The sequence below is a fragment of the Pezoporus flaviventris genome, unplaced genomic scaffold (assembly GCF_033815535.1).
Source record: "Pezoporus flaviventris isolate CSIRO_AGI_PZ_B2104156 unplaced genomic scaffold, CSIRO_AGI_Pfla_v1 ptg000036l, whole genome shotgun sequence".
NCBI classification, from domain to species: domain Eukaryota; kingdom Metazoa; phylum Chordata; class Aves; order Psittaciformes; family Psittacidae; genus Pezoporus; species Pezoporus flaviventris.
Genome location: NW_026892584.1, coordinates 20,884,329 through 20,906,536, shown reverse-complemented (window position 1 = coordinate 20,906,536; position 22,208 = coordinate 20,884,329). Strand labels below are relative to the sequence as shown.

Below are 22,208 nucleotides of genomic sequence, written 5' to 3'. Positions count from 1 at the left end.
AATGAATGGAAGAAAAACTTTTGATGTCTGATAAATCAACCAGAAACTGCAAGCTGGTCAGATACCTCAAATCATCATGCCTACAAACAGTTATATTGTTCTCCAGCTTAGAAGGGATTTTTCAGCAGCTTGTAATAACCAGTTTTTAGACTTGAAGTTTCATCTCCTTGCAGTTATTGTATTCACTGGAAGGTGATGAAGGCTTCCTGCAAGCTTAATTGTAACTCTTAAAAAATCCCCAAGGTACTATTTTTTTTACTTTTTTCTTTCTTTTTCTCTTTTTACTTTCCTCTTTCTTCAACAAAAAGACATAAATTAGTTCCCTTTTTTAGTTAACTTTATTATCTTAGCAGATGATGCTGTTATATTCATAAATAGAGGGCATTCTAACATCCTGAAATTATCAACAGTCTGTCAGAAAAGAAACTTTACTTTGATCCTGAGATGCTACTTTAATGAAATGATAGACAGGGATTAAATACAAGCTATGAAAATATTTGTGCCTGACATCTAGTGTGTGGAAGTGGGGAGCATTTCTGAGCTCTATACAAACTAAAGCTCTCACAGCCCCAGCTCTCCACTGGGGCATTTTTTACAATTGTAATTGAAAATGCCCAAGGTGATTTCTTAATCAGTCTGTTCTCTAGCACATTAAAATTCACCATGACTTGCACAGCTATCTGACTCACGGGGAGAAATCTGATGTAGGATTGTCTCACAGAAATACTCTGGTTTTAGCACATTCTAGTGTCTCACCTGATCATTTCTGTCAAAGTACTCCTCATCCTTGGAGAGCATGTTAGCATAGTATAAGGGCAGATATTAGTTCTCTTTGCTTCTAGGGCTGTTTCTGTTAAGTCAAGTGAGCATGTGATTCTCAGCTTTTAACCTCTGTCCTCCTCAGAGGCTCTGAGGCAACATGGAGGTAGTATCCAGCATAGGTAATCTGACTTTTCAACCAGCTTCTTTTCCTACTATATGGCTTTAATTGATTTTGCCTACTCCTCAGTCTTTGGTTCTGGCTGAAACAAGATTCTGATAAACAGATTGTTCCTTGCATATTTATGCTATCATACGTATCCCTTTATCCTCAGAAGCATGATTGCATGATGATCTATGCGACCGCAACCTTTGAAGCTACTGTAGTAAATAACTCATGCAGAAATCACAGTCTTCTATAATTTCCCTGAAGATATATATTTAGCAGAAAACCCTATCAGAATAAGCCTCTTTCTCTGCAATATTAATACTTTAGTGATACCCCTGAATTAGTGCATTCTGAAAGGCACTGGTTGCAGTAACAAAATTTATTTCAAAAGCAGAAGGACCACATAATGTGATAGTTGGATTTTAAATATTTTCAAACTTAAATAGTAGATACAAATAATCTGTTTTACATTCTGCACTACAAATTCTTACTCTCTTTTTCAATACTTCCTTTTGGTAGTATGAAAGACTACTTTCAAGTCCCCTGTGGTTTTCTAGCTGACAGCATCAGTTTATGACAAACCTCTCAGTAGCTCTTCATAGCCATCATTCATGTAATCACAAGTGGTGGCCACACTGTATTATTCACTCCTAATTTGTCTTTGATATTTTGCTTGGGCAACTTGTCTATTGGCCTTTCTTCAGCTTTGTTTATGACTATCATCTGGCAGGGAGCCTGCACAGAAAGCAGCTCATTTTGCCCATGTAACTCTGGCAGCTTATTTGCACCACAGACAGGTGGAGCTTTATTTATTTATTCAAGCTACTTTACTAGGCTCAGCTTCTTGTGGTATTTCATTTAGAGTGAAGGAATAACCTTGAGGTTGTAAATTTACCTTTAAGTCTAATACCTTTAAGGAAACCCTGATTTCTGCTTTTACATCTGCAGCTAAGATGATTGTGTCCTCTAGGATTACACAGTGTGTTATCATCCTTCCTCACCTGGTTGTTAATTTTTCTATGTTAATCTACTTCCAGAAGAGCATATCTTGCAGAGTTCTCTTAAAACGTGTTACTAGTCAAGAGATCTACTCTTGCTTGACCTGGTAATTTACAAACAATATCCCTGGTAAACAAAAATGTGTGAGTTGCCATTCCTGCCAGTAACTCAAGTACCAAACCTTACAGGACAGTAGGTCCAGTATCGCTTGAATTTTTTCAGATTGTGGAATGTATTTTTGCTCTCTTGAAAACTTTGTAACTTACTGTAAGTTCCATTTACAGAAGTCAAATCATGATCTGGAGTTGTCACCTTTAAATATAACACAAACTGGCAACTTGGTCTTCCTTTCCATCCTGTAGGACACACGAACACATATATAACCTGTCCTGAGACAAACATGGCATCAAAGTAAGATGACAACTTAAAGATACAAGCATATATTATGAATATTTACTAGTATTTATAGTGTAGTTAAAATTAATGGCACTGATTCTTAGAGTATGTTTTGGGGCATTGATTGTTTTGGACAACTTTTACAGGCAAACATAGGAAACTAAACCACTAGAATACAAAACAAAATATTATTAAGAGATTATCTTTTTTTTTTTTTAAGAAAACATTATATTTTAGTAGTAAGACTATTATTCTTTAAGCTGGAAAATTTGATACTATAATAGCAAAAAATACACTATTTCCATACTGCTTACAGGAATCTTTTTCTCTGCTGCACTACATCACCTGATGATCAAAAACTTCTGCAAAAATCGTACGACCTTTGTTGTGTGCAGTAAGTGTCAGATTCATAGGGAGCCTAAATATTTCTCTGGTGATGAGTTTCTGAAATGCTGTAGTTTTTCATCTCAGTAACTGACATATCTGTCACTTGGAGACCTTACTCATACAGACTTTCTAAGAAAAAAATGTTATCTTTTTAATAACATGTAAAAACAATGCATCAATCATGGGGATATATTGTTATCTACATTTTTCAAATATACTTTTTTATTTTTAAAAAATTAAAATACAAAATGAATTGCACCAGAAAAAAATGCAGTTTTTATTTGGACTTAACTGCAAATGATAACCTTTCAGAACTCTTGATAAAAATACAACAGCAGATTTGAAGAACTACAGGGAAATCTATTATCAGCATTATATTATGTTCTTAAAAAAAAAAAGTACATTCTAATTAGGTATACTATTCAGAGTAAAATGCACATTCACATGATTAATTATCTAGCTGTTGATTTCTCTCAAGGTTAAAGCTATTTCATGGCATATTGAAAATTCCTCCAAAGTCTGATTCAGTGGATACTCTTGTTTTCTATATTGAATTGTACGCAGTAGACCAGTAAAAGCAGTCTGATTGATCTATCTTGTTATGATTTTGATGGCTTCTAAAGCACTAGCTATAAAATAAGCTAACTGGAAAATCAAAGCTTTAGTAACCTCTGAGGACTCTTCATCAAGTTGGCTGTTCTAAATCATGTTATTTTAAATTTAGATAGTGCATTCACAATACATTTTATGTAACAAACATTGCCTACTTGTGAATAGCCTCCCTCCCCAGTTGAACATGGAGCCTATTAAGGAAAAGTCTTCAAGTAGCTGGGAACAAACCTTTAACAATTTAGTGAAGTAGTGAATGTTTGGGTACTAAATCTTCAGAGAGGATACACACTTGCAAGCCCTAGTTTGTCAATATCCTAAGTTTTCCACAACCACATGCTTCCCCAAGCCTCTTCTTTTGATCATTTCTCAGTTACTAATTTGTATAACGAGAATCTGCACCTGCAGAGTTGAAAAGAGCACCTCATATAGTTGACTCATCTATAGATTGCTCTGGGAAGAAAAGAACAAATTTTCTGTTTCTGGTCAGAGGAAAATGAATTTATACATTTGCATTACTTCAAATACCTTTTGTATATTTAGAAATAAATCTTGTGAATGAAAGCCATAAACTTGTATCAAATTCATGAATAATGAGGTTAACTATTTAAGTTTCTGTTGTGTTAATTTTCAAATTATCTGATAACCTCTATGAACACTTTAGTTGCAAGTACTTGAAATCAGGACAGAAACTTACTGTTAAGTTTCTGCTTTGTGATAAGATGATAAAAGACATTACTTGAGAAATTTTAAAGGTCCTTGCTCAAAGCTAAAAGTGGAAACTTTTCTATTCCATTTTTGAATGTAACTTATTGACAATGTTATTGCGTGCTCTTGATAAATCTGGCTTGATCTGTAATTGAGTTTTTCTTTTCTGCAGAGTTTCTACTTATAAAAGTTGCAATCATTCTTTAACAGCATTAAAGCTGATTTAGGATGTCTTAAGTGAAACTATATTGCATGAGTTTTAATTTGAAGAAACAAAACACATTGATTAGTTAAAATTCACTGCATTGATTAATACAGGTTAATCCTATGGTGTTAGATTTTTACAGCACTCTTCATCCTTTCTGAGCTACAAATGTATCCCTCTGGTGAAATTAAGTCCATCAAACAACTATGAGGAAGGAGAGGGAGGGCAATTTCACTTAAATAGTGTCAGAGGATATAGTCAAATGGCCCTTCTCTTCATAACATATAACTTAGTGTAGAGGCTGCTGGCCTTACACCATTAGAACTTACTGAATTTCTTTTCTTCTGAAAACTTTATAAACAAAAATTGAATGTCCACATACTGAAACTTGTCTTAATTTCAAAACCAAGAAGCCTGGAGCCTTGACAATCTCTCTGCAATGGCTCACATCTGGTCCCTGGCAAGTGGCAGTCCTGTGAGACAGCAGGTCCCTGTGGCACATGGTTCCCTTGTATCAGCAACTATTTGACCACTGTCGTGCATCACTCTTTGTTGCCCTGATCTGATCTCAGAATCTGTCACAAGCAGCCCAAATGCTTCCACTGTCAGAACTTGTTGCCCTCCACCTGTTTTTCAGCTGAATATTTTTCAGAAGAGAAAGACCCACCCTCCACTCCAAGAAGTCACATGCCGTGAGGCTCCACCATTGTGAGAGTCCCTCTGCCTGCTTAAGCATATGTGTTTGTTCCTGTGCCATACGTGACTTTGGCTCTGTACTGCAGCATGGCCATAAAGAGCCTGTTATCTCTATTTTATCACCCCGGTCCTTCCTCCACCTGCTGACACAGAAACTCAACTCCCTGCAAGCCATACTTCTGCTTCTGCCCTCTGCATCAGCCTCACAAAGAGCGTGGGTTACAAGAGTGCCCTGAGACCTTACTGCTGAATGGCCACATCCTGCCATTGAGTGTGTATTGAGGGCTCTGACCTTGGAGTCACTCTATACAGGACAGAAGACCTGTGGTACCACCTTTGTTATTTCAGCTCTAGCAGTAAGACGCAGCCCTGAGCAAAGCCTCTGCAACACCAAGTGCCCACCTGTGTCAAGTGCAGCCTTAACTGCTTGAATTTCTTTCTGCACAACCTGCTGGTAGTGCTCCTGCTTGCCAGCACATCCCTGATGTGAATAGGAAACTGGGTGCAACTTTGATGTTCTCCCAGTGACATTTTCTAATCAACAGGCAAGTTCTTGCTTCTGACTCCAGCTGTGGTTCATACCTTGTGAACGCTGTATTTAACACCTCTCCCTGTGCGCCAAACAGGATGCCATTTGTGGTCCTAAATTCAGTTGCTAATAGCCAATTTTTAACGTGTGCTATTGTTTTGAATAAGTAGCTCTTTTTCACTTGTCTTTAAATAAAATACCTAGCAAATAATTTATAAAATTAAAGACCATGAAATATTAAAATGTCCCAAGAATATCCAAGGAATGTGGTAAAGGATGGGAACTATCAGACTTACAGCTGTTTGTGTTTGGGAGGATGTAGGGAAGGCTTAGAAGAGAGCCCTACTCTGCTGAATCCCACTACTGTAACTCATTTTAAACCCCAGTATTTAAAAATATTGTAACTCTTCGCCATGCTTAAAGCATTTTCTTTTTTGGAAGTGACTTCCATCTGAAAATTTTTGAGAGTTAAACCATTAGCAAAGAAACATTTCTTTCAAAAGTAGTCAGTTTCCCCATTTTCTCAACAGGTGTAAAAGGGACAAGATTTCTTTTTTTTTTTTTTCTGTATTTTCAACAGATGAAGACAATTGAGAGGAACTGATGACTACATCAGAGATAGCTAATCAGCATTTTAGTCCTATTGTCCTAATGAAAGGAAAAATATTGGACTGAAGAAAGAAAAGTCAAACAGAAGACAGCATATTGCATATAGTTCAACTTCACTAAAATAAGGGAATATGGAAAGCATATGTAACAGACCATTCAGTGTAGAATTGCATGAGGAAACTGCTACTCTTCAGCCTTATTTAAAAGGAATTTTTTGTTATAAACCCCATCAAAAGTAAATGTTTGCTACAATTGATTTGATTGTTTAACAGAGTCTTTCCCTTATCACCTTTTCAAAAGAAGCTTGACATTTCAGCTACATTTTAATAATTAAATCTAAGAAAATAGTAAGAGCTAACCTGAGTTGTACCAAAGTGTTCATGTTACTCCATCTCTCCATCTCTAGCAAAAGTCACTACAGAGTTTGAGAGTATAGGGTGAGAACAGACTGAAATTTTCTCTCCAGGTTCTGGCACTCCAGGACTTGTAATGGCAGTTATAGTATTTGCATAGGTCTTGACAGACCTGTTCGACAGGTGGTCTTTGGTGAATTTTTGACAGAAAGTCCTCCTATTCGTTTACAACGTTTATGAGGACTTTACTTCTTAAGGCAGCTAAAATGTCCAGTGGCAATGGGTTCCATATTATAGTTGCAGCTTTTATAAAGAAGCATCACTTTCTGGTTTTATTCTCTTGCCTTTGAATTGTATCTTCTATCTGTTGTGATCTAAGAAACAACAAATTCCTGGTTATCTTCTCCTTCATTTGATACATATATTTGAGACATATATTTGAGACATATATTTGAGAATCAAAGTATACAATTACCTGTATCTTTTTTTTTATCCAAAGCAACTTCAATGTTATCTGTTTCAAAATACAAAAAAACCAAAACCCTGCTGAACTTCTGCGAGGAGGCCAATTTTATCATTACTGTGATGTTAAATTAGCTACCAATTTACTTGTAAAACCTCATAAAATTCAATTATACCTATAAAAAATAAATGCTGTAACGGGAAGGATTGCTGTTTTTCTCCCACACATCTGTATGAGGTTGAATCTATTGATTCTGTGCTTCAACCGCAAAACTGATAGTTAACTGCAAGGGATATGTATGTCCATAATTCTACTTGAGTGATAAAAGTCATAAATTTATAATGTCTGTACTGTAGCTAAATAATGTAATATTCAATATATTCATGAGAAATATAGAACCAAAATAATTCCATCAATGCTTCTGCCCTACACCTCGCTTTCCATGTGCAGATGCAAGACAGAGATAAAATACATCTCTACTGGATTCATTAGATTATATTGCTTCCCTGCTCTTCTTGAAAAAGCAGGTTCTACTAGTTGGTGTTTTTTTAATCACTTCAGGCTAGCTATAGAGGAATATATACTATATATGAATATATGCATCTCAGCTATGGTCAATCTGCCTGGTCATGCTCACTTCTGGAATACTGCTCCTCATCTGTCCCTTCATGTAAAACCAATCTTTTTCCAGCCCATGTATGTTTTGGAGATTGCCTGTGAAAGGAAAGGTAACTTTTCCAAGTAGCTGGAGCTACATAAAGAGGTGATGAATGGAGGCAGCAGAGATGCAACTGATGTTTACCTATTTTAACTGAAGGAGAACAGGCCAAATGCAAGCAGGGTTGCAATAACAGTTTTGGGAGGAGTAAGTTTCCCTGATTCAGTTCAGTTAGGGTAGTAACTTTAAAGCCTTATGATTATTCAACTGGCAAATTAGCCATTTTTCCGCTAATCAGAGGATTCAAAGAGAAAAGGAATAATGATTGCTGATGATTTACATTCAGAATGCGTATGGAAGAAAGAATTCAATTGCTTGATAGAGATCTGAAAAATTTATTGTGGTGTGTTGTTTGGTGTTTGTGGTTGACAAAACATGCATTTGCAAGGTCTTGGAAAGCAATTGCTGGTTTTGTCTGTAAACCACTGCATAATTTCTGCCGTAAAGAAATGTTCTTCTGTTGGGAGGAATAACATAGCTTTTGTGATGACAGTTTTGGTTCCATAAAACTGAAGTTTAAGAACTATGATCTACCACTTTCCCTATTTTCTTTCCTGATTTCTCTTGTACTCTACAATCAAGTAAATGAAGCTTGAAATGTGCTGTGTTTTAAAAGTGCGTTCTGGTGATTAGTAGTCTGAGCATGACTCATCAAAGGGACTGTGGAAGTGAGTGAGGGAGATTATGAAACTGCAAACTGTATTATTTATTTGAAGGAACTGTATGACAGAAGTAGAGCCCATGTAACTCTACAACCCAGTATTCTTGTTTCAGAAAGTGAGATTTTTTTAATTCCTGCTTAATTATGTGAGAGTGAGCTACTTTAAACCACTGAATTTTAGGGTTTACTTTAATTTAATTTAATTTAATTTACCTTAATTCTGATTGAAAATAGAAATATAAAGATCTGTGACATTTTAATTCTGCTAACATCCACAGTTGTAGCTGTTTGCAAGTTAGGATTTCACCTTGTATAGACAAGCCTAATGTTTTACATAAAAAAGAATATGCTACAGGCAGATAAGCCTGCTGAAAGTACATAGAGCAAACAGAAGAAACCACTGAAAGTCAAAACAATACACATACAGCACCAAGAATACATATTACTCTGTTTGGAAAAGACACATACGCAAGATATGCTTATAGTTTACAAGTTTTATCTCAATTAAAGTGAACATAATGGTGCCTAAGTTTATATCTGGTAGTACCTAATTTCTTAATCCTTAATTTCCATAGTATTTTTAAAATTACATACTTTTTAAGGAAATTAAATGAGTTCAAATGGTATAATCCAATAAGGTGGAATAAGGTGGTTTCTTTAATCATCCTGAAAGTAATGGACACTGGGAGTTGAATAATATTTTCAGTTGATGTGTCACCTACCACTTTTTATGAAAAACAGTAAAAACAAAGCACTAAACTAATTAAAATACAGAATGGATGAAAACATTTGCTTGGTTCATCTATAATTACTTTTAGGGTGCCTAGGTTTCCTATGCTGGAATTGAGTATTCAGAGAACAATAAAAAAGTCCACTTTGTATCTCAACATGTCATTTAAAATATTACACACAAAATAATTTCTGAAATAGGCTTTTCTCATTTCTCCCTCTTCACAGACTTTTAATAAGAACAGAATTACATCCCTTTTCTTATTTGAAATAAGAATTGGTTTTGTTGTTTTTGTCAATGATGGAAATACCAGAACTTTGGTTTTATTGATTTATAACTTCCAACAAGTAACAACTGACATGGTTACAATATGCTATTAGATGACATATATTTATATTTTTCTTTGTAATTTCCCAAAGGTAAATATGAAGGGATGCATATGTATGTGTCTCTGTATGTGTAATTTCCAAATCGCTCCTTAGAGACTGGTTTAAAATTTGTAAACACGGCAATCTTGTTGTGAGAGTGAAAGTAAAGATTATACAGGGTCGTATATTCTGTGCTGGACCGTTTCACACTGCTGGAGTTTACCTCTTCAATTAATTTAACTCACCTTTTAAAAATACCTCCAATGGAAGCAGGTACATTATTAAAAGAGTTACATTGCTAGAGTATGCTCTAGAGAATACTGCTAGTTGAGATTTATTTCTGGAAACTTGTTTTAAACTACAGTTTCACTTTTTTTTTTTCCTTAGGCTTTCACTGCAAATAGTCTATGAACTCATATAGGGGATGCCAGATGTTTAGAAATATTAATTTTGCGAAGGCATGCAGCTCTCCTGCTGTGGCATGAAGGCACACAGAGATAAAACAATGAACTGTGCAGCTAAAACATTTAGGTTCATCTAAGTTTAATAAAGCTCAGAATTTGTAGATGCTATAAAAGAAGCAACAGACACATGTTTTATTGGTTATTTTTTTGTATCTGTAGCTGTTTTGGACTTCTAAGCTTTAATGTGTTGAATTAGGCTACTCACATGAGTCTTACTAAAGCCAGTGGAACTACTTACGGTAAGAAAGGAATGCTCATGGCACCGGATATGGGTCAACATGTAGGTTTGTGTCCATGTTCATATTGCAGGAATCAGAAATTCATGTTTCTAGTGCCATATTGGTAGCTAAAATAGGTAGTCTTTGAGACTCCATCAATGCTACAAGATCTTCCATCTTCAGATGAGAATCTGTGATGAGGACTGAAATATTTTGTGCTCACAGTCTAGACAGTGATGTATTCAACAGAGAATACTGATGCTGTTACATACAGTAGTCCATTTTCTATAAAACTATTTTAACTTCTAGGAATAAATCTTGGATTAGCCTCAGATTTTGACAATACTGACATTTCCCTCACCAGTTTTCAGCTGTTGAGAAATATTGGCTACAGTTCTTCTTTCTGAGATTTCATTTTTATGGAAATAAATAGTGAAGAAAAAAAACTTGTCCATGCCTGTTTTTCCTACAGTGTTTATTAGCTTTTCCCAGGTTTTCCTGATGTGACTTTTCTCTCTTCTGCTCTTCCACTTTCAGAAGATGCTCAGGTGAGTAATTTTAGAAATGATAATGGACTTGGCCTGAACTTGAGAATTCTGATTTTCAAAAACTTTGGAAAGTCAACACATCTGGATTAATTCTAAATCAAAAACAAGTGACCAAAAAAAACAACCCAAAATTAATCACAAGCAACACAGGCTAAGAAACACTGTTTAGCTATCTTTGAAACAAGTATTTTTGCACTGAAATGATGTTTCCTGGGGTTGTGTTTGCATGAGATTGCTCTCCTTGTTTTTCTAAAGAAGCCAGAGGACTGTCTAACTTTAAGATTCCTGTACTGGGTTTTCTGGTTCAAGATGAAGAGCACAGAGTTTAGGCTCCTGCCTTTCTGGCAGGAAGCCTGAAGCACCTGAAAACTGTTATGTAGTAGAGCTTACCTGAAGCTGCTGAAACCAGTTGTTCACTATAGAGTTCAAATTTAACCAGCCTGCATTTCAACAAAAAATGGAATCTTCTAGTTAGAAAGGATTCAGCTGTAAGGATACCACCTTAAAAAACCTTATTTCTTTTATAACAAACATAAATTCCTGTTTTCTGCAGGAAATAATCAGAGATCAACTACTTTTCCCACAAAGAGACTGTTTATAGGTGTTTACTGAAGGTGCCACCATTTTTTTCCATTAGCTGATTAGTGTACCCCAGGCTTCTAAGAAACATTTGAGCCCACAAAGGAATAAAATTGTCAGTAGCAACTATTCAAAGAAGTGGAACATGTAGGATTTCTGTCCCTATGCTTTGCTAAAGTTGAAATATAATAAGATGGAATCTCAGTAGAGTTAATTACCCTAAAGATGTATTGTCAGGAACTCTTGAGGCAGATTATTCTGAAATATGAAAAACAGGAAGGAATGATTAATTTCTCTAGCAATGGGGATGGATCTTGTAGTGAGAATATTAATAAAGGATCAATCTGTAACCAAGTCAGCTATTTAATGTTTACTTTTAACATATATTATGTGGATTAAAATGTGGCTAACTGAAATAATCTCCTTTCCAAAGCGGATGTGTATAACAGATGCCATTGCTACACAATAGAAATTATTCAGATCACTATTGTTCTGATGTTGCTGTACTCAAACATCAAAACCATTAATAAGAAAGAACAATGCTTCCATGTAGATTGTATACCAGACAAATGGCTAAATGTTCTTCCACTGATAATGGCTCTTGTTAGAATCAGACAAATAAAAAGACTTTTTAGATGTTTTCAGGTTTTTTTTTTTTTTTTCCCTCTTAAAATACGTGATCCATTCAAGAAAAGCATAAACTGATACACAGTCTCTTCATCTTTTCTTTTCAGGCTTAATAACTACCAATCCTTAAAATCCTGCTGGATTTTTTCAAATAACTTTTTGAATGTCTCTATGCTTTTAATTTCCATGATGTCCTGCAGATTGATGTTTCATAGATTAAATGTGAGGCTTTTTGTTTCCTTTTATATGTGTTGCCTATAGCGTTCAACAGCGCATCCTTTAATTCTCATTTCATGACAAACAATGAACCATTCCAACTTCCTCACAGGCTTGAGGGGTGGAAAACCTAGCAAGAAAAAGCTAAAGTTGTAGAATTAGCTGTAGAGTGAGACTAGCTAAGGTTAAGTACTCAGGACAGTGAGCTCTGGAGAAGCTGTTAAACTACTTGGGCAGCTTAAGATTTTTGTATCTGACCTCTTGAAACTGGGGTATGTCAAAATAAAAGGCCATGTTAGATGATGTGAAGCTTCATATTTTCCATCAAAGAGCAAAGCATTAACACAAGGAGGACACATATATTCTCAGATATTGAATTACCCCCCAAAACAGCTAAAATTAGTTAAATGTAACCAATTTTTAATAAGAGTACTGAAATAAAACTTGTGTGTTCTCCATTTCTATCACGTTCAAAGGCATGCGAAAGTCCAGAAAAGATCCAGGGGAATTATGAACTTTGACACATCAGTTATCATTGTACTTCAGGTTACTAGGAAACACCCCTCTTCTTTTATCAGAACGAATATATATTTGGTAGACATATTTTTCTTCCAACTTTTGCATTTCACTCCAAAATCTAGCGCATGATGGCCCCTTTCTATACAGATATTTTCTGCTATATGAGAGCTATATATGATATTCCAAAGAGAAATAATGGTTCTTCTTTTTGTGCTTGAGAAAATAAAGAAATAAAGGTATGTTTTAGGATTATGAAATGACTCATTCATTTATGTTGACAAATTACTGTATCTAGGTACCCTATTAAAATACTAAAAGTATTATTCTTCCTACAAATCATTGTTTAGCATAATGTCATGATGACAAGCTCTGATGAACTCCTAGAAAGAAGGCCTAAATAAAGGCAAAAATCAAGAGGCTTTTGAGGTTTTATCTGCTGTTTCTCTTAGAGACCATTTTAGGAAGATCTTACAGCAAACACTAAATGTAATATGCAGTTGAGCTTAGAATGTGTTGTTTCTTGAAAACTAGTATCTTGTATAATAAAATAATTTGATTTTTTTTAAAGATTTTTCCCACTATAATCTGGCTAGTATTTTTAATTTTCTTTTCTAAATATAAATTTTACAAGAAAAAAATAATAATCAGAGCTTGATTATATTTCTACGCAAAATTTACTATTCAAGTGTAGGAGAAAACTAATAGAAAATAAAAGGCAGAATATAAATCAATTGCTCAGTTTCACTCAAGAAAGCAGTTACATAGTTTATCTAGTCACTATTTTCCCAGGTGTGGTTTCTTTGTATTTTTTTTTAACTAAAAATATGTAAACCTACAGTTAATTGAATATTAGAATATATATACTTAAACAGTCTTCTTCTTCTCCCCCCCTTTTTCTTTACTTATAGAAAACTTTAAACCATTTTTAATTTTTCCTAAAAAACAAAGGCAAAAATTCTCTTAGCTAAATAAATATCCCTGAAACAGACTAGCAGAATATCATAATAGCCCGGGATTCTTTACTCCTTTGAACTATCAGAAAAACCAAAGGTCATGGCTCTCTAGCATCAACAGAAATGGAAAGAGTTTAGCCAACGTATGCAATGATCTTATTTAAATCCTTCTTAATGTTGCAAAGATCTGTGACAGTGAAGCTCTAAATTTGTGTCTCTGTAAACCATGAAAGCACCACTAGATGGTGCTCAAGAATATATATAGTCTCTCGAATTTGCAAATCCCATGGACTAAAAAACAGGATTGCATTTCTCGTGATGCTAAATATTTTATAACTCCAGAGGTTTAGTCTCCCAGGTAAAAAAAAAAATCTAGAAATAGCTATTAAAAAAAAAAAAAAAAAGTAGAAATTCTCCTCCCTGGTAGGGGAGGAGAATTAAGCATTTCAGAACTGATCAGATGACCAAAATTCAGTGAGCTTCCCAATGGCAGCCATGCACATAAGGATAGACTTGATGATAGTGCCTTAAAATTCACTCCATTCTGAGAAGAAAATGTCTTCTCCAGGAAGGCTGCTCTTACGCTCTTGGTAATGAAAGGCTCTTTGTATTCTTCCTCACAAGGACCTGGAGCTGTTACTTTTTCAGGCATGTATGTAAGATCTGTTGCTCTTGAAATAATGGGCAAGATACATGGGATTCTCTACTATAACGATTACGAGAAGTCCAGAAGGAGAATTCTGACTTATGGCCTTTATTTCAAAAACTCTTCAGTCTTAATCTGAAACAACAGCCACTATTCTGTTCCTGTAAAGCACCAGAATATTTGTCAGCTAGGAGAGATATTTGGATACCTTTAGGCAATGGAAAGTATGAGGGGTTTTAGTTTCACTATAGTGTGTCTATAATCATTAAATTATTATATATGTCAATCACCAAGTTTAAAAAGAAAGCAGCAGCACCATCTTCATACTGTATAGAACTTCACTGATTAGCTTTTCTCTGAGAGCAGTTAAGCTATGCTTAACCTAGCCACACAGGACCTTAAGCAGAGGTGGACTGTAGGTGCTTAGATAAGAATTTGTGTTGACCAAAACTGATCTGTTTTGCTCATGTACTGTAAGGAATCTTGAAAGTGATAAAAGCAAATCTGAGGTACTGATGGCACATCAGTCAAAATATAAGGTTGTGTTTTTGGGTGCCTGCTTCCACTTTAGTCCAACCTAACCAGTCTGGTACTGGTTTTGACATTCACCAGACAAAGCTTACTGTGAAATGTCTATGTTGAACAGTTCTTTCTACATAGTTAGTGAGCTTATCTGGCTATATGTGATAAATCACCATAATCAAAATAACTAAGGGAAAACGTATCTATTATTTCTAATAATGTCTGTAAATAGTGATGGAGGTATTACTCTTTTATAGAAAGGAATTATTGACTGTCGCTAAGGAAGTAGATTAGAATTGCAGATTCCTCAGAACAAAATTATGCCCATTTTCCACAGGAAATAAAAGAACCCAACAAAACCCACAAAAGAAATTTAGAGTGGACAATGAACAGCCTATGAAAGAGAGAAGGCAAAACAAAAGAGACTGAACCTCACTTTGTTTTCCTTGTGGAAAATGTCTCTGGCTTAAGAAAAGAGAGAAGAATGAAAAGCTTCTTTGATTGATTTTGCAGCTAATAGAATAGCACAAAAGCATGCTGATTGCTTTAAAATGGAGATGGAGAACTTGATTCAAAACTGGCATGAACATATTTAGCTTCCACAGAAGTCAGCAATAAGCGAATACTATGACTCTTCAGACTGCGTTCCAACAGAAGCGCGCACATGCAAAAGCATAAGCCATGAGTTATATGGCACTCACATTTATATATTGCAAGTGAGAGTTACATTGCACTATATATTTCTTGATTATATTATAGTTTTATCAATATGGTGATACTAAACACTGCACTAAACTTAGATTTTAGTAGATCCAAAGTACTTCATGACTGTAAGGCCACGGAAGATTATTGAGTGAAATTGCCATTTGAATGAGGTTTGGACCTATCCAGTTACCATATGCCTTGTATACTTTCATGCTAAGCTCTTAGAAAATGCTGGTAATGCTTGCCTTAGTAAACACTGGTGAAACATCCTCATAATTTGGAAATGCAAAATATATCAAAATTATCATGACATAAAGATATTAAGTTTGCAATAAAATTGCAGTGCCATATCCAGAGCAGGAGTGAAGAAAAGTCTTTTTCTGTTGTCACAAATTCTAAAGCAGCTTTTTTTCATAATTGCAATACACAAATCAGTATTACTCTTCTATACAATATACCAAATGAATGTAGTAACAACAGCTTCCTACCACTTGCACAATTTCTTCAGGGCTATTTTCAAGCTCCAGTGCTCTTCAGTATGGGAAAGTGAATAAGATGTCAATGAGATAGATTTAGTACATTTAGGATCAATTTAGTACATTTAGGATAGATTCAGTACATATTGGCATTGTAATATTTGCCAGCTCTTGATTAAGCAGATTGACATAACTTAGCTCTCAAATTCAGTGAAATTAGGTAAGGATGTGAACAAAAGTGGGAATGCTGTTCTTGAAGATAATATATAAACAGTTAAATAATGTTTCACCTGATATTTAGAAGTAGTAATCTCTGGACTAGTATGGAAAAGGCTGGATGGAGAATAGACCATTTATAAATCTATATAATACAGGTTAGTTCAAATGAAATGGAAAGATATTGAATAAAATTACTGAGTTGTTGAGTCGTAAAATTGGCAAGCTATTGTTGCAGTACAACCATATACTGCAGTCTCTTCACCTTTTATGTTAGGAAGGCCATGTACAGTTCAGTACTTCGACTTTAGATACCTGAGTAACGCTAGCTGCAGTGTAGTTGTAGTAGATTTGGTAACATGCCAAGAAACAGCTTCCCCCGACTCAATTAAGGATCATACAATAAAAAAAATATGTAATTTGTGGTCAGGTACAGCCTCATCTCTCTGTGTCAGAGGAAGGTGTTAAATTCAGTTATGGATAAATTTCATCTCTGGCTCATTATTTTGCTCTTTTATGCTGCATTTTGCCTACATAAATTCCAGTGGAGTGCTGTAAAATTGTTACTGTATTTTATCCTGGTAGTATAACTACTTCTTTAGAATTGACTTGACAGTTCTTCATTTGGAAACTAATATACTTCATCAGGGAATGCTGAAATGATAATGCTTAACCTTAAGCTTCCAGAGTTAAAGAATTGCAACCAAGCAGCTATTGTGACGGCAGTCATGGTAACAATACAGCACAGAGTACTAAATGTTGTTTTTCACATGGTAATGTAGCTTCTATAAATTATAGGCTATGTGATTCAACCCTTTATCACTATGATTGGGCATTCTATAATCACTGGAACATACATTAACAGTAAAGCATATCAATCCAAAATATGTAGCCATGAAATACAAATACTGTGCTCATTTCATGTAAAAGGATGTTCAAACTGACTAAAATGGCAGTATGCATGAGATCGGTTTATGAATACCAATAGATGTGGAAGCAGAAATTAATCAGGAAGCAGCAAGGGAGGTGCTGGCAAAAGCTGGAATCATATAGGGCCATAATACATGCTTTACACTTTATTGCAATTTTCCAATTAACTAACTGCTGGAAAACACCCTGCTTTAGTGTGTTAGCAGCACGGTTTGCTGCTGCTCCTGGGTGTTAGAATGCAGAGGCAATCACACCATATTGAGAGTGTTATGGACAAACAGAGCAGAACCACCCATGTAACCTTTTAATAATTAAAATTTTCTGCTTTTCTAAAATGCTTTCCAAGTGTTACAGCAGGTTCAGGACCCAGTTCGTGTCTTGTGTGCTGAAAGCGTTAATGGTTTACACACCATTTATGAAAAATCTTAATTAAAAAAATATTCTGAAAATGACATTTGTATTTTCTCTTCTCAGTCCCCAAATGAGCCTCTAAGGCATCTCTGTCTGAACAGCTTAAGGATAATAAATATATTGTGTAAATTAAAAGAAAACAGACCCTTTATAGTCTCTGATCACATCTCCAGAATGTGAAAAGACTGAATCGATGCACTGATGCACGTTCTTAGTGAGTCATCTCAGCCAAATCCTTTTCACTCTTTTTCTCTTGCACTAAGGTTTTTGTTTCATGTTTTCTGCTCCTTCTTTCTGGTATAACTCAGAGATACCCCAAGGAAGGTAAACACATTAGGTTATGTAGTTCACCATGTTTCTATAAAACAATGTACTGATTTAGGACGAATAAATATCTGGCTCTAGAATTACTAATAACTGCTGTTGTACTGGTGACAGGAACCAAAACACAGCAGAGGGTTTTGTTTACAAAACAACATACTAGAGGAGAGAAAATAGCAATAAAATACTGTTTCAAATTTCTTCTTTGGATGATGACAAGAATAGCAACCCTTATTCATCTGAGTTAGATCCACTAGATGTCTAAAGTGGTATATAAAGGCAATTTAGGAACTTGGTACTCTTCTTTCCAGATATTTTCATCACTGAATGTTACCTAACATAGGAAGTATGTATCTATGTTTTGCTAGAAATCTCCATAGGCTTTCAGGGAATGCCTTAGGAACACAAAAAAAGAGAGTGCAGGGTTGTGTCCTCCTCAACCTAAGGAGTTTGAAACATCTCGCTCCTTCTGGGAGCCATGATGGATGAGCTGATCAAGAAATCAAAGGCGATAGCATGGTCTTTCACCCTCACTGGATTTCTCCTCTTTTACAGAAATAGATATAGAAGTCAGAGAGAGAGTGTAACCACACTGTCAATGAAAAGAAATGTTAATACCTGGAAGTACGAACAAGGACCCAACTCTAATTCCACGTCGTAGACAACAGGCTCTAGAGACATATGTATTGTTTGCTTCTGGCACTGGGACATAGCTTCCCCATGTTGGCTAAACCAGTTTCCTAGCATGCCCTCCTGCAGCTAAGAAAAAAAACCACACCAAAACCACAAATGAAATACCATCTCTTCATTCTAGAAAGAATTTATTCCAGTAAATGGAAAGGAAGTGAACTGAACTTTACACTGGCTTTATTTGTATAACAAACAAAATTAAAAAAAATCCCATAATAAAGTTAATGTCTTAAAAAAGGAAAAGAAAAAAACAAAAAATCCAAACACACTGCAAAATAAAAAAATAAGTGAGAATTAAGCTTGTCACAAAAGACTACAATACTTTCCTTGAAAATTTAATTCAAACCTTTTAGTCTGATAAAAACCATTTTTTTCCTGAAAGAAAATTAAAGCTCCGAACCAACAAAAATGAATGAAGGAGAAGACAGGAAGTTATAAGGGCACAAAAGATACTCTGTTAATATTCTCTAATCCTGCTAATGTTATTTTGTTATCTGGTTATTCAGTATTGTCAGAACCTTCTCCAGGTCTTCATAGTCAAGGTTTGCTTGTGCATATTTTGAGCTGTACAGATTTGAACACTGATTTCTGTGGAACTAATTCCAAAGCAATAAATCATTCATGTCAAAATTCCATCTTTGTATTCTACTCTTAATTATGAATACATGAAATTACTTTCTCTCTAAATTTCATTAATTTCACAACAGGTCAGCGTCTATATGAGTTCCTTTTGATAAGCCTTTAGGTTGTATAAATAAGCAGCACAAATCTAGTCTTTTCATAAATATTCTTGTTTAGTACTTCAGCAAATCCTTTTCTACAAAAGTTATGGGATTCATACTTGCTTCATTAATGTGTATCCACATATATGCTAACTTTAGTGTGTAACAATTTTTACTAGCTTGACAGGTACACGTACCAAGTTTCTGTTGTTACATGGATACCATTCAGAGCACTGTTTAGGAATTGTTGTTACATTCCTTACCTTATTCCTGAGAGCAATTTAATCAAGAGACTATACAGAAAATTAACTGATGGGAAATTTCAGTACTTTCTTTAGCAGTCTCATGTGAATAGCAGCTGAACTTAGCCTGAGTTTATAGTTTATTCTACTTTCTTCACCTGGTTCCAACTTCTTTTTTTAAGAAGGAATTTTTATTTCTAATGTTTTCTCAAGGTACTGCAGACACAAGAGAGATTTGAAAAGAATCTGTGGCCGTCTATTTCTACTTATGGTTTACCCTTTTAAATTTTCCTTTTAGAATCATAGAACTGTAGAACCAACTAGTTTGGAAAACAACTTAAAGATCAAGTCCAACCTCTACCCCAGGACTCCCAAATCCACCATTAAACCGAGTCACACTTTGTCATTCCTCTTCTGGCTGTTGTGCAGGTTTTTTTTTTTTTTTCCTTCTTAAATACATTATCCTAGAGGTGCTACCACCGTTGCAGACGGGCTGAACCTTGGCCAGCAGCGGCCTACTTTGGGGGACTACTGTCCATGTATTTGTTGCTGAAAGGTATTAGGAGTCTTAAACTGTATTCCCGTGTCGTGTGCTGATCACCATCACAGTCAGCAGGCAGGTCCCAAGGATACCCAAAGGACATTCAAAACCTTCAGAACTCTCAAACGATGCTGCTGTACTTGTCACTGGGGCTGGTGTAGCTGCTGTGCTTGCCGGCCCTCCCACCACCAGCTTCTCTTTTCGAGTCCAGCTCTTCCTCCTCTGCCTTGCTGGGAAATGCTGCGTGGTCTCCTGCATCCTCCTGGGGCTCGGCGGACGGCTTCCGGGTAATGCTCTCGGCCGTCGGGGGGCTGGGCTCGGCCGCGGGGCGGGGCTCCTCCGCGGGGCTGGTCGCGGCCGCGGGGCTGGGCTCCTCCGCGGGGCTGGGCTCCTCCGCCGCCTTCTCCCGCTGCGCGGGAGCTGCCTCCTTCCGCTCCTCGACCGCCCCGACCTCCTCCACCGGCAGTCGTCCCCTCGCGGCTTCCCGGCCAGCTCCCCCCGCCGGTTGCTCCCGGGGGCCGCTCTCGAGGGCCGCTTCAGCAGCCGCCGGCTCCCGGGGCCGCTCCCCCTCAGCTCCCCGCGGCCTCACGAAGACGGAGGTGAGGGCGAGGGCCAGGCCGGTGAAGAGCAGCCGGACGGCCAGGTACAAGTCCACGGCCACGTCCGTCCTGCCCTGGTGCTGAAGCCCGCCCATATTACAAGTCATTGCCATAAAGCACAGTGAGACAAGAACCTTAGCCCAAGCCCCACACTTGATAAACACTAACACAGCAAATACCGGCTCTAAGTAAGTTACAACATTCTGAAACTCTGAGATCAACAAGAACAACTCTGAGAGCCAATAAATCAGCACTGTGACAAATGACTATTAATCCGCTCAGATCTGACGTTATCTCAACCCCTCTTGGCCCACATTGGGCGCCAAAAAGAACTGTCGTGGTTTAAACCAAACCAGACAACTCGTTCACTCCCTCCCCCCCCCCTTCTTTCCCTCCTACTCCCGGAGGGACGGAGAGGAGAATCAAAAGAATGCAACTCCCACGGGTTGAGATAAGAACAGTTTAGTAACTAAGGTATAACACAAATCACTACTGCTACCACCAATAATAACAGTGATAAAGGAAATAGCAAGGGAAGAGAATACAACACCTCATCACCAGCCGACCGATAACTCCCCCCCCCCCCCCCCCCCAAGCCAAAGCCGGCTGGCTTTGGCTCTGTCAGACACAGGGTTGGCTTCTAGAGGCTTCTCACAGAAGCCACCCTGGTAGCCTCTCCTGCTACCAAAATGTTGCCTTACAAACGCAATACACATAGCAATAGTGAAATCAAAACTATATACACACATATATTTGTGAGTGTATGTGCCTGTGTACACGTCCGTGTGTATAACATACCAACATATACAAATATACACATACATAACACACTTCTAATACACATATATAACACTTCCTAATGGCTTGTTATTAACTTTACATCTATCCAATTATGTTGACGTTACTGGTGGCTATGAAACTTGTTTACTTAAAGATATGGGATTCTTTCTAGCCTACAGCATAGGAGTTAATCATAAAATGTTAGTACTAGTTTCTGATTAGTTCTGATATGGCATGTGTAGGAAATCTGTGTTGTGGTAATACTACTTTTCTTTATTAAATACTGAAATTTCTGCCATTCCTGTATTTTTTTTGATACTTCCTATTCACACCCTCTGCCATTGCATAGTGTTTTTAATATGCTACCAATTTTTCTACTTTAGCCAAGTTTCTGATTAATTAGCATAACCTCAGGTATTAACAAATCATAGATTCATAGAATCATTTATGTCAGGAAAACTCTTAAGATCATTGAGTCCAACTGTAAATTAGAAGAAATACTGGTTTTTGATTGGAATTGAAGTCATCCTGAAACAGAGTTCATGTGGAAATTGGTCCTTTGCTAGCAGGAGTGCTGTAAGTCCTGCTAGATTAATATTATATCTGGTAGACAAACTGTATCATTGCCTGAGGCCCAGATTGTGGTCACATCTATTTGACAATTTTTCTTTTTACTTCACCTCCTCTCTCCCCCACCTCCTTATTATTAGGAATATGCCAATTTATTAAAACCAGTTTTCAATGTAAACATTAGTTTCAATAAGAATACATTTCTGGGCAAAATCTGAGACCTTTGTCACTGTGCTTACTACAAGTAACTCAGTAGCTGAACTGAGACAAGCTTAAGCTGTCTCATAGACTCAAGCCAGACATTTGAACCTATCTGGTGACCCAAAACTACTAAGGCAATTGTTATTCTGGTGT

The 22,208-nt window shown here is 36.5% G+C and overlaps 1 long non-coding RNA gene across 1 annotated transcript; it reads right to left on the bottom strand.

Annotated features, from left to right (window-relative positions):
- Positions 1 to 10,611: 10,611 nt before the first annotated feature.
- On the bottom strand, positions 10,612 to 19,763 carry LOC133274767 (uncharacterized). Its single transcript, XR_009745247.1, has 3 exons — positions 19,386 to 19,763; positions 18,329 to 18,463; positions 10,612 to 11,426 (listed from the first exon to the last, which is right to left on the bottom strand). It is a non-coding gene; the product is annotated as an uncharacterized LOC133274767 (long non-coding RNA).
- Between the last annotated feature and the right edge of the window lie 2,445 nt (positions 19,764 to 22,208).